Source organism: Hippopotamus amphibius, chromosome 6 (assembly GCF_030028045.1).
Source record: "Hippopotamus amphibius kiboko isolate mHipAmp2 chromosome 6, mHipAmp2.hap2, whole genome shotgun sequence".
In the NCBI taxonomy this organism is placed as follows: Eukaryota; Metazoa; Chordata; class Mammalia; order Artiodactyla; family Hippopotamidae; genus Hippopotamus; species Hippopotamus amphibius.
In genome coordinates this window covers 63,818,193-63,832,546 of record NC_080191.1, presented here as the reverse complement: position 1 = coordinate 63,832,546, position 14,354 = coordinate 63,818,193, and the positions used below count along the sequence as shown (strand labels likewise).

The 14,354-nt window shown below is 36.0% G+C and overlaps 1 pseudogene; it reads left to right on the top strand.

Annotated features, from left to right (window-relative positions):
• The first annotated feature begins 7,910 nt into the window (after positions 1-7,910).
• LOC130854907 (nuclear pore complex protein Nup50-like) lies at positions 7,911-13,969 on the top strand (annotated as a pseudogene).
• Positions 13,970-14,354: the final 385 nt, after the last annotated feature.

Genomic DNA, 14,354 nt, shown 5'->3' with positions numbered 1-14,354 from the left:
AATAAAATCAGAGGTGTTTAATTTTTATGCAAAAGAATTTGATTGTAGCCCACAGCTAACATCACACTCAATTGTGAAAAGCAGATACTTTACTTCTAAGATCAGGAACAAGACAAGGATTCCCATTCTTGCTACTTTTATTTGACATGGTACTGGAAGTCCTACTCAGAGAAATTAGGCAAGAAAAATAAATGAAGAGCATCCAAATAAGAAAAGAAGTAAAACCATCACTATTTGCAGAGAACGAGATACTATATATAGAAAACCCTAAAGAATCCACCAAAAACTGTTAGATCTAATACATGAATTTGATAAGGTTGCAGGATACAAAATCAACATATTGAGTTTTCTTTGCATTTCTATACACTAATAATGACCTGTATACTGAAAACTATATGACATTGATGAAAGAAATTAAGGATGATACAAATAAATGGAAAGATATCCCATGCTCATGGATTGGAAGAATTAACATTGTTAAAATGTCTATACTGCTCAAAGCAATCTTCAGGTTCAATACAATTGTTATCAAAATTCCAATGGCATTTTTCACAGAAATTGAACAAACAATCCTAAAATTTGTATGGAACCACAAAAAACCCAGAATAGCCAAAACAATCTTGAGAAAGGAGAACAAAGTTGGAGGCATCATGCTTCCTGATTTCAAACTGTACTACAAAGCTATCATAGTCCAACAAGTATGGTATTGGCATAAAACAGACACATATATCAATGGAACCCCCCCAAATAAAAGAGGGCAGCAGTAAACCCACACATATATGGTCAATTAATTTATGACAAAGCAGTCAAAACTATGCAATGAATGGTGCTGGGCAAACTAGACAGTCACATGTAAAAGAATGAAACTGGATCACTATCTTACACCATACACAAAAAATAACTCAAAATGGATTAAAGACTTGAATGTAAGACCTGAAACCTTAAAACTCCTGGATGAAAAGAGGTGGTAGGCTCTTTGATATCAGTCATAGCTGTGATTTTTTTGCAAAAGCAACAAAAGCAAAGGTAAGTGGGACTGCATCAAACTAAAATCTTCTGCACAGCAAAGGAAACCATTAACAAAATGAAAAAGAAACCTACCAAATGGGAGATAATATTTGCAATCATATATCTAATAAGGGGTTAATATCCAAAACATAAAATGAAGTCACAAAACACAATAACAAGAAAACAAACTAATTTTATAAAGGGCAGAGGATCTAAATAGACATTTTTCCAAAGAAGACATTCAGATAGCTAACAGGTACAAAAAGTTCTCAAAAATCACTAAATCAGTAGGGAAATGCAAATCAAAACCACACTGAGATATCATCTCGCCATGGCCATTCTAACTCCAGTTATAGGACCTATGATGGCATTTTGGTATAATTTCTAACAGGTAATAAGTTTAAAAACTTTATAAATGTAGTCTATTTGACAAACAGAAACTTGACTGCAAAATACTGTGGCATATTATCAACCTGACAAAGTTGTGTTACTTGAAGAATTTTAAAAATCTGTATTTTAATAATAATAATATTTATGAGGTAAATTAACAACTGAATATTTTCTGTATATCCTCACACTCTGTGTTCAGCTGCCTGGAAACTATTCAACATCCGCTTATGACTGTTTTTAGCACCTTTTAATATAAACAGTACATAGAGTAACTACTAAATTTCTTTAGAAAGCAGAACTGACATTCTGGGGCGATAAAATAAGATTAAAGTACTTAAAAATACCCTAAATCTGTCATGTAAAGATGTTTCGTATTAGCACCAAGAGTTGAAAATGGTCTCATCCCCAAATATATCTACAAGGTATATTATGGGATTATTAAGTTGAATTTCTAAAGCTCTGACAATGTTCTCTGGTTGCTACCGCTTACAGAATTCAAGGTTGTTTACTTCTTTTTCTGAACACATTAGTTCCAGGTTTCTCCTGGAATAAGAGAGGAGAAATGAAAGGTTTTCAAAGCTACCATTGTTATAGAGAAGATGAACTTTGAAATTTAGTTAAAAAACTGTGGTTGAAAAGTAGTATTGAATTATCATTTAGCTATCTATTTTGACAAAATTTCCAGTATTAAGTCCCACAAATACTGAAATATACTTTGAAAATAAACACAGATAATTTTATCCTTTTAGTTACAAGTGTAAAGTTACCTGTTCTATGGAAATGTATACATATAAAATGGAATGGAGTATATTTATGATATAATTTATAGTAAGTATATAAAAATATAATAATATATGCATATATATAAACTATTGCGTGTAAGGAATAAGATGTGGCATTGCCATTCAGCAACTCAACAAGCTTCCTCCAATTTTGACAAATTGAAACTGCTAAATTGTGGATAACATGATATATTAACTTTTAAAAATGCAGATATTTAGTTCATGGATCTTGGTTACTTTTTCTTCTAGATTTTGGCATAGATATTTCGTTCTAGAAGGCTGTGATGCAATCAACATGTTTCATTTTGGTACAAACTATTAGGAATGGTTTGGGAAAATATGTGATTCTATAACTTGAGGAGTGGAAAGTTTCACACTCTAATTTAGACTTTCAAACTTTCTATTGAGACTTAGAATATTACATCTATTTTTAGAAAAGAATGCTGTGGAATCCATATAGATTTCATTAGTACATTTTGTTGAAAGTATGGGTGTCCCTGCCTGCCTCATTTCTAGGCATTACAGCTCCATCTGATCATTGTACTTGGATTAAAGACTCAGAGGCTGACCCCTGAAAAGTGAACAGGTGATTCTGAGGACGAGACAGGCAGTGGTCTAGAACCACATCATAATGAAAAATAAAAACATACTCTTCATCATGAACAAAAAACACTGCTGAATTATCAAAGCACAGGCCCAGAAGATAGAATGGTATTAAGACCAATTAGTGGGAGGAGTTATTGGATTGTGGGGTTTTCTTGTGAAATTAAGGAATTTTTCAGGTAAGCAAGAACTCTGGATTAATACTCTTTGTTACACAAAACTCTTACAAACAAGATAGAAAACAGCGATAGATCTAGAAAATCTGTGAATTAAAATAATACTTTGATTTTTCCTATCAGCTTGTATAATAAAAAAATGTCCTGGATACCAAATAGTTTCTTAGAAGTGGGGAAATAAGAATCCCATGGTTATTATCCATTGGCCGTATCTCTAAGAGTTACGTACCAATTATTGAGAAGGATATACAATTCACTTAATAATGAAACAGCTCTGATGTGAATGTATAATGATCTGATGTGGGAAATCTAGATAGAGAAATTAAAGAATTTGTTCAACCCAGCTTATAAATGTATGTGCCTAGAATGTTGTTTAGTCTCAATTTTTCAGGAAGTTTTGGTGATATCAAAGGTCAAAGCAAACAAAATTAACATTATAAAACACATTAAAGAAAAAATATTTAAATTTGCTGCCTCTGAATTTGTTTGTAGACTTGATATAGAATACTCTTATAGTTATGAGTAATTTGTAAGTTAACACAAATGTCCAGGCACTGGAGAAGTGTAACCTCAGCTTTAAAGTTACTGAAAGTACTATTAGAGACAATTTTAATTAAGTCCTTGTTAAATCACATGGTACTAAGACAACAGGTGATATTTAACTCTTCAGTAGGAGAAGCTAAAATTCCTGTAATATTTCAGTCATGACATCTGCTTAAACCATTCAGTATTTGCCTATTAATTATGTGATGTTGTTGGAATAACTGACATTTACACACTCTAAGAACTATTCTGCTTGCTGACAGAGAAAATTGGCTTAATTCTCCTTAATTACTGAGAATAATTGTGACGTCATAGGTGGCAGTGTAGATTAATAGACAGTATAGGAAACATGAAGGTAGTTTGGTTTTTTTCTTGTGATATTAAATTTTAAGTTATTGATTCACTTTCCCCTCGTGTATTTCCAAACTTTTTAAGGAGAAACTTGCCAAAGAAGAGACACCCACACACATGCATGAGTGCATGTGCATAAACACACAGAGATTAAAATGTGGAATTTTTTAAAAAGATAATAATGTACTTAGAGGAGAAAAACAATTATGCTCCGTAATTCCTCTGATAGCGTCAATTCCGATAACATCACTAAGGCCAAAAATATAGCATTTTAAGTTACATATTTTCATAATCAGAGAAGAGAAAACAGGCTGGCTATTGAGAAAGACAATTCTGTCCTAATTACCAAATTTAAAAAAATGGACAACAGTAGTTTTACAGTAAATGTAGAATCAAAATTCAAAGGTTTATTTCCAGCATTCACCTTGATAAACTCCAAGGGCTAAAATTGCGATGTAAGTCTGATCAACCCCCTGCAAGGAGTTAGTTAGGGTAACAAAAGCTAGGATATTTATTTGGTATAGAGAGCTCTCAGGTAGACCTTTAATGACATTTGATTCAAGGGTAGTGTTAGAATCCTTAAATGAATGTTCACAAAGCTCTCATTGTGGACTGCAGACATCATATACCACTTATTAACAAACAACACATTCACTCTGGGAAGCCAGAGAAGCAGGAGGTATGACTACTCTGTGCTGGTGAAAACCGAGAAGGCTGCCAGTGCTCTCCCCTGGATGGAAAGAACCTCTGCTTCCAAAGAGTTGGAAAGATATATATGTATACATATATATATACCTGCCTCAATTTTATATCCTCCAATACCTGCAATCATCATTACTGAGATTTATAGTTGTGATGGGCTAAACTGTGGCCCTCCCATTCATATGCTGAAGTCTTAACCCTAGTACCTCCGAATGTGACCTTATTTAGAGATAGGGTCTTTACCAAGTTGAATGAAGTAATTATGGGCCCTAATCCAATATGACTCATTTCTTATGAAGAGAAATTTGGAGGTGGACTCCCATGCAGGGGAAAAGCCATAGGAACATGAAGATGGCCATCTACAAGCCAAGGAGAGAGGCCTGGAGTAGGTCCTTTCCTCACAGTACTTAGAAGAAGCCAACCCTGCCTGCACCTTCATCTTGGACTACTAGCCTCCAGACTGTGGGGCAGTAAATGCCTGTTTAATTCACCCAGTTTGTGACATTTTGTTATAGCAACTCTGGGACTCTAATACCCTAGCAATGACTTAGGATGTTTGATCATGCACCATAATAAATCCAAAAACTAAAATAAGCTGAGGGAAAAATATAGCTTTCTTTTAATGACTCTTCATATTTAGTTGCCATTTTCTGCTGAATATGACTATACAGTTGTAAACAAATATATACTTCTAAGCTGTCAACCAGACACAAATTCTTTTATTTAAAATAATTTAAAATTATCCATATGGAATATATAAGAAAAATTTATTTTTATAACTATTTTCTGAATAAAGGTAACTTGATTTTTATTCTAAAGTTTTATTATGATTGTGTATAAAAATATTTTTCAAGCTAATTTGCTTATCCTTTCAAATTTCTACTGTTTTTCTCATCAAAAAATATCCTTTACCCAAAGATTTTAGTCTGTGGAGTATTTCATACTGTCGTAAGATAGGATGCTGAAATGTGATCACTGCTCTTAGTCTGATTTATTTGGAATTTACCAGATGCTGAAGGTTTAATAAAGTTATAGTAGGCTTTTTTCATTCAAGTGAATTTACTGACCTTTCTGACAATAAAAATATTTAAATTTGAATTCAAAACTTTTTTAATAGATGCCAAAATATATTCCTAGGCTAAATAAAAATATACAATAGATTTAAAGTTAACCTTTATCTATGTATTACAAAATGCTTATTGAAAGTAGAAGCAAAATGTTCTTATTAAAATAATTTGTTTTTACCAAAGTATGATCTGAAATCCTGAACCGAGGTAGAGTATTTTAAAATAACTTTTTTTCTCATTTTTTGGCTCAGTAAATCTACTGCTATTTGTTAGCTTATGCCTCTGCATTCAGACTAAGACCCATAAGCTGAATTCATATTGTAAGCAAATGCTCTTTTTCTTTTTCTTTTGTAACAGTAATAATCATAGACTCCTTGTGAACCTAAGAGATATTCTATAAGTGTTTCTTTACATAGAAGTGGCAGCCCCTGCTCCCATTCAGATGCTCACCCTCTGACCTCCATAACCTTTATCACTAACATCTCATCCCCTTTTTAAATCCAATCCTTCGCCTAACGTGAGAGGGAGTTACAAGCTTTATTTTTCTAATCCTTATATAAATTATTTTCGTATTCAGAATTCTATTTGGCCAAAAAAGGGACACATAGGAAAATGAATATGTATCCTTCTTTGACTTACTCCTTCCGTGCCACTTGTGGGTTTTTGGTGTGCATATAAACTCTTCCATTTGTCATTTAAGTGAAAATTGAGTGATTTTACCATATGACGTTTTTAGGTTTATGCGGTTTGGTGATATGGCTATTAGTGGCAATAGTAGCTAAAACCAAGGATGCAAAAGCCGGCATACCATTTTAAACTGTCTGGATTCTGCCCCCCTCAAATCCCCCCTGTTTCTATACATTTTATGATTTTTAATCTCCTGGGAGTCTTGTTTTCTTAGGCAGTAGTAATCTTGCTCACTAGGTAGCATAAGGAAACTTTTTCAATAGAGAAAACTTATTGGACAAATGAGATTGGTGATTGTCATGAGAACTCGTTGGCCACAAAAGGAGAGTCAACAACGCAGGACAAGACGTGGCCGAGACCGAAGATGAGGCAGTCTCAGCTAGTTTACAAATACAGCTCCTCCTCAAAATCCGTTCATAATGCAACATTCCTTAAATTAATAATCTTACTTTGATTAACAATGTCATCAAAGATTATATTGGAATCTAGGTTCTACTATTCATCCATTTAAAATGAAACCTCAACTTTAAATTTATCATAAAAGTCACTCAAGGAAATAATATTGTTCAAGGTTTCATATATAGCTCAATCTGAAAACTATATACAAATCGTTTACCCAAACATTTTAAAGCCAGAGATTTAGCTGTGGCAGAGATGACTCGTGCTCATCAAACATGTGCTTCTCCTTTCTTGGTATAGAATTGTCTCTGGGAAACAGCTGCTCAACAGCAACCAAATTTCTCAGGCTCCCCCTCCCCCAATGGAATGTAGACAGAAAGGTATGTCTCTTCCAGGCCAACCTTCTCCATATTTTCTTCCACTCTTCACTGTATGGCCCATACTAATTCACCAGCTCAAGTCTATAAAGACTTTCTGAAGGGCTCTTAATGAAAGCACAGGCTTGATATTTTGGTAAAGGCTCTGAATATAGGGACTGTTATGAATTTCTGAAGCCACCTGTGACTTTTAGAATGCCATTATTTTCAGTATAGACTATCTCTTTCTCTTGGAATCTTTAAGCAAAGGTAATGCTAGTCCTGAATATGTTGTGTTTCTCTGTTGTCTAGCAGACACAAGAGCTACTTATCCATGTGGTCAGGCTCTCTGGAGTCACCTGGCCCACAGGTGTTGGCATGGAGTCCCCTTTCTTGGCTACCATCCCAGCTTCTTCACAACGCAGGTGGATAGATACGATTTTCTATTTTTATCATGACCGAGGGTGTCTTTGGATTCTTTGTAAGATTGACAAAATGTAAATTTAAAAAATTACAAAGTTACGATAATTTAGGTTAAATACAGCAAAAGAGCTTGCTTCCCACACAGAACAGTTATCCTTTGTTCCCACTATTTGCTCCTCCACACTCAGCCATGTTTCACATTTGCAGTTATTTATGTGGCCACTGTATATCTAGCTTATGCTGTACAATAGATTTTAAACTTCTCATAAAGCCCCCCTTTTTATTAAGTGTAAAAATAATTCTCTGATAGAGGGGTTATAATAAAATCTACTTTATGTTTACCTCAAATGTGCAGCAATGGTGACAGCATAAAAAAGCCAAAGTTTGCTTTATTTGCTTTGTTGTATGAAATAAAAATGCGATATGCCTGCAGTCACTTCATGTCATACGCTGGGGAAAGTGTATTTGAAAGAGGCTTGGGAACAAGTGGAGGTAAGGACAATGGCTCTAGTGTTCTTCAATATAGAAGACGGTCCAAGAAGTTCAGCTTAATGGGAGAAAAATGAGGAAACAGCAAGTTACTAGGGACAACTTCTTAAGAATTCTGCTGTAGGTACTTTCTCTTCAGTGTAAACAGTAAATCCAGGTGAGCCGAAGAGAACTGGTTTAAGCATCATTGTCCCTAAAAGTAAGAAAAGATCATGGATTGGATTTTAAAAGCTGATGGAAACAAAATAATCAATAAGGTCTTACATTTCTGTTACCGTCTTGCCTGCCTCTCACAGCAGCCTTTGGAAAAGATGAGGCCATATCGTTTGATTCTATTTTAGAGGTTAGGAGGCTTTCACTTACAGATGTTTTGATGTGTGCAAGTTCTCAGAACTGAGACTTGGGTTAAGTCTCTCTTTTATTATTGCAGTCCTTGCTTCATATATAATGATGCTGTTCAGATTAGACTGGTCTGTTAAGTTGTGTGAAGAGAGAGTGCTCTTCGTAGGGCATACAAACATCCAAGAACAGAGTCAGTTGGCTTCATATTGGCTTATTTTGCCTACTTTGGAGTTGTAAAGTCTGTCAAATGATATTCAGAATTTTTATATTACTATACAGTGAAATCACATACACAGTATGCACAGACATACATATCACCGAAACAATATCATTTGAAAATTTAAGCTGAGTACTTGCTATAACATTATCATCAGCGAGATATATTCAGAATCTTTAGGCACCTTCTACGGCATGGACACTAGCCAATCAAAATAGAGCACTGGCCAATCAGACTGGAAGTTGATCATAAACAGCCAGTTTGTGTCTCTGTGGACAATCAGCTCTAACACTGAAGTATCCATACACGGGGATTCCTGGGGGCAAAGATAATGTCGGCTTCTCGCTGCTCTGTCCCAGAACCAAGCACAAGGCACAAAATACGCTCTCAATACAGACTTTTAAATGAGTGAGAATCCACAGGCATTGAATTTAAAATTTTTCTGAAATCACACAACAACTTCCTGCCAGGGTGGACACTCTTATGTATTTATGATAAAAGAGGGAAAACTGGCTAAGAGTGACTGAAAGAAAAATCTGTGAAAAATAATTCATAGAGCACTCTTCTGTTCCATCTCTTATTTTTCAAAGTTAATAGTTCAAAGTTTCACAAAATACTACATTCATCAAAACATAATCGTATATTAAAAATCACATACTGAGGTTCAGACTCTTGTGAAACTGTGAATAAACTGGATCTCTCTCCTGGGCATTTTAAATAAAATGAGTCTGTTACTGGAGACTGGTCCCTTCTCTGCTTAGGAAATCAGCAGCAGGCACCCCTGGACCCTGTTCCTACCATATGCCCTTCAAATCCTTCAGTCACCCTCTGGACCCCCTTTCTCTGCTTATGAATGATTCCATATGAGGCACATATTTCATACTTATGTGATATAATCATATAATTATTTTATAAGCCTTTTAAATAATTTTAAAAGAAACATTGTTCCCCCATAATGTTTCTAGACTGAATTCTGTTTAAAAGTATCTTGAAACTTAATGATAAATCTGGTCCTTTGCATGCTACAAAACTTCCACCATCACAAATAAGTACAGAAAGGGACTTCCCTGGAGGTCCAGTGGTTAAGACTCCGTGCTCCCATTGCAGGGGGCGCAGGTTGCATCCCTGGTCAGAGAACTAAGATCCCACATGCCTTGCAGCAACAACAACAACAAACAAACAAATAAGTATAGAGAACAGTACAGTAGGTATTTTTATTCTTTTCATCAGTATGACAACCCTCACAAATAGGAAAGTAGAGTTATAAATTGATGCAGACTTTAAAAGAAATTAACAGCCATATAAGTAGCTGACATAATTCCATGAGGTTTGTCAATAAATGTTTCCTCTGAAAAATGTGGAAGATATAGGTATATTTAGTTTTAAAATTTTCCAGAAAAAATTTAGGGAAAGCTATTTGCATAATTTCCACTAATATAATAAATTCCTAAGGGAAGTATGCTTACTGTTAATATTTTATTCAACTTTTGAAAATTCAGAGTTGCAATTAATCTGTGGGGAGAGGCTGCTGAGATTATATAGTCTCCAGGTGTAAATAGTTTTCTGACCTATTTTTAGTTAATGTTTATAAACTAAATAGCAACACATAAGGATACCTCCTTTTAGAAGAGGTATTTACTAACTGTAACGTAATATCCTGATTTATAGAGCTGGTTTGTGGTGGGAGATCTCCCAGGACAAAGTAAAACTAGGACCCAGAGGCCATAACTCAGCTGGGAAGGAATGTAGTTGGGTCCAGTTGTTATCTATATGTGCCTATTTGCTCTGTCACTCCTCTTGCATGTTTCCTGCATACCTCTGTAACCCTTGCCTAACTCTGTAACTCTCTAACAGCCCAGAGGCCATAAAACAGAAAGTACCCAATCAGATCACATGTTACTTTACTTGTTACCTTATTTGGGGGCCAAAGAAAGTCCAGTGTACAGAAACTTAACAAAGAGTATATAAGACAATGCCCCACTGTGTTCGGGGCTCAGCCTTTGGATGTGAATCCGCAGAGCCAGTGCTAGCACCAATAAATGCTGCTTCCTGCTTACAGCCTTGGTGTCTCACTTCACTCTGGGAAATCCCGCAACAGGTTCTCTTGCTTTGCAATGACATATTTAAAGTCATGCTTTTATTTCCAAGTGAAATTGAGGGAAAACTGAAAATTTGTGTTTTGGTTTAACTCTGGCTTTCAACTTTCCCAGACTTTCCCCCTGTGCATTAAATATACTTTTTAATATACTAATGACATGTAATCTCTGGATATTTATTAGATGATTTTCTTTTGTTATGAACTGAATTGTGCTCACCCCATGCATATGTTGAAGTCCCAGCCCCCAATTTGACCATATTTGGAGATACAGCTTTTAAGGCGGTATTTAAGATTAAATAAGGTCACTTAAATGAGGTTTAGTATGGCCCTAATTCCACAGGAATTGTGTCTTCATAAGAAGTCCTCAGAAGAAGAAGGAGAGACATCAGAGAGCACAGGAAGGAAAGACCTTGTGACTCTATTGCCTAGTAAAACAGAGACATGGTATTGAAAAATTGGCAGTGGCCACTGATATCATACATGGGCTGTGATTCTCTTGTGGATCTCCAAATAATTTTGGAGACGGTTTACACATGGTTTGAAGAGCTACAAGAACACTGATGTGCAGCAGATCCAGACCACAGGTATTTGGTCATCACTAAAAACAGATTTAGCAATGGGAATTTCCCAGTTTCTGTTTTTCAGAACAGCTGTTTGCTTCTATGTGCTCAGTAACATTCAGTTTTGTTTACTAATTTGTCCCTTTGGGTAGATCACTGTGCTAGCCACCGTGAAGAATTATAAAAAAAATCAAATTTCCAGACTTTATATTGAAGACACACGTATTTATTTGAAAATCTTCCGCAAACCCCATTTGAATGAGTTTAGAAGAACAGAAAATGTATAAACTTGCAGACAGAATAGGAGCAAAAGGCAAACAAAAGTTCTCAGTTAAATTTTAGGCAGTGGGGGGTCTGAATGAGGAACTGTGAGGCAAGGAATTGCTATTTTTTCTTTTTAATAAGCTTTTAGGACTATTTGCGTTTTTGTTGTTAAAAATAGAGATATTGTTTTGATAATTCATTGTTTTTTAAATAAGGAAATTATGAATGCAAGTCTTACCTTTCAGAAAAGTCAATTAAATGGAAAATATTTAATTCCATAGTTGAGCATTTCTTAAGTCATGAATCTGCTACTGACACAAAGTTTGTCTTGCCTTCTGAGAAGCCATCAGATCTTGTCACCTCTCTCATACTTTATCTAAAACAACTTCGCACCTATGGAAACCCTTTTGTTTCTGAGACCCCTATGCCTTTCTTGCAAACTCCCGTGGAGGACTTAGTGTTGGGCATCCCTGGCTTTTCTGGGGAAGAGACAGGTGAGCATCCAGGGACCTGCAGCGGTGACTGCAGAAGCAAAGGCACTATCTCACGCTGTGTGAGAGGTATCCCTGCTCCTACTCTTTTGCTATATGCAATCCTGATAATATGTCTTGGTAGTGGCAGCAGTACTCAAAGAGGCAACTGTCACAGGTCAAAATTTGCAGTTATAAACTCATATTTTTTGAAATGTAACTTCAACTTTCCCAAGAGTGTTTATTTCTGTTCAGCAGAAAACACTTAATATTGCCACTTCTAGGTAACACTGTTTCAAAATAGTTGCTTTCAGGATACTTAATTCAGTATACAAAAATACCTTTTTTCCAGGTGATTTTCCCTTAGCTAGGGGCTTTCAAGGGGAACCAAACCCTGTGTACCAGCACTGTGCAGGGATCTCAGTTATAGCTCACTATAAACAAGACCCTCCTCTTATCTCTTACTAGTGATGTTGGTCTGCTAAGTCTTGACTATGTCGTTTATCCTTTCCCTGGAATATCTCACTCCCCAGTATAGAGTTGCTAGATTTAGTAAGTAAAAAATACAAAATGCCCTTGTAGTTACAAGATGGCAGCCTGGAGCTTGGCATTGTTACTACAGTGGTCTTTAGCGAAGTGGGAGATGGGCTCCTTCTCACTCTGAACATAGTGGTGAGACCCGTGGGAAAAGCAGTGTTTGAGTCTCTGAGCTTAATAACCATAAAGTTCTTGGCATAGGACAAGCCCCAGAAATTCACTGGGAACGACCAAGCACTCTTCCAGCAGCTACCTCAGACCTGAGCTCCTCTGTGGTGACCTTGGACCTGCCAAAAGAATCACAGAGAAGGAATAAACAGATAGAAATTGGGATCAAGATGACAAAGCAGAAGATGTGGGCACATTCTCTGTGGTCAGTGAGGAAGTCTTGAGGAATAGAGTCATTAAAAGAAGCAAAGTGTAGAAATGTTAACTTTCAATCTGATAATCAAGGGGCTTTTAAAGGTTTCAAAGATTTGGTTGTATTTTTGGAGGAGGAGAGTTTTCTGGATTTGGTAATGGCGCTGAAGTTAAACCTTCACAAGGACTGTCAATTGGAAAGAGTGATAACTAGTGCACCTTCCCTCACTAGTCCAAAGTCTGGGATGTGGACCAAGGCAGCCTTTGATTCTATTACTTGAAATGGTGGGAAAAAGTGTTCAAATCCCCAAACTAATGGCCTTTTCCCTCTGTTGTTATTGAGATAAAGCACAGCAATGGAATGCTAGTAACAACAAGTCAGTGTGTTAAATTTCTCTTCATGATTGGATAGTGAAGCATGTGACACAAACCCACTCTGATCTGGCACCTATCTTTAAAGACTGTGAGAACTATTTAGCAAACATTGAGCATGGGAACAGTGGCAGAAATAATTATCAAAATGAAACTAACAAAATGTTGGTTGAAACAGTCTCTTTCCCTCTTTGGTTCAACCAAATTACAACAAGAATCATCATTTTTGTTTCATGACAGCAAAACTAAAGCTACATCTGAAAAGAAAGTGAAGTCTGTGTCTGAAAAGAAAATGGACCCATTACTAGAAGTAACAGATATCTTTGCAAGAAAATTGATGCCTCTGTTTTGAGCTTGTTAACATTTGGCCACTTACTGGATTTTTATTTTCCCTTGGAAACTCCAGGTTTTTTTTCTTTTTTCTTTTTTGGCAAAAATATTAATAAAGTAAACCAGTTTCTTCATCTTTTTTCATTAAAACACTGGTGAGCCAAGCAGAAGGTGACAGAAATGAATGCAACGGTAGCGATAAAGTAAGGGATAATGAACGACCCAAAATAGTATTTACTCAAGCAAAAGAAGATACTTTTTACTCCAAAAACTATAAACTATTGTATAAGAAAATGAATTTAAAGAGAAGGGTATAGGTACCCTGCATTAAAACCTATAGCAAATCAGTAGCACAGCATTTAGTGCAGGCAGACACCAATTTAGGGAATATACTGCTGAATGTTTTGATTCCCACCTATAACTGCTCTAAAAATGAAATTTAATCTAAAGGTGGAGGGAGTCTGTGAGAATATATGATGTCACATTAATTTTTAATATTCAAAATATATTGCACCTCTGTGTTATTTCATAGTCTCTCCAGGTGTAACTAGGAGTCCCCAAGATTGTCTCACAGGTGTCAGTAAATAGTGTATTCATGGTCTTTGACTCAGGCTGGTGCCTATGTGAGGTCCGCTGTGCTAACAATTTGAGAAACATGCCCATTACCATCAGCACAGCTGCTAGAGCCCCTGAAAGCAATGCTGCACTCCAGGGGCAGGTGCCTGTGGACCTTCTTGTCTCTGTCCAGCAAAACAGAGCAGAGTGGTGTTTCACAGTGGTTACCCTCACTCATCAAGCCAGGCTGTTATGAGGAGGGTAGGATGAGGA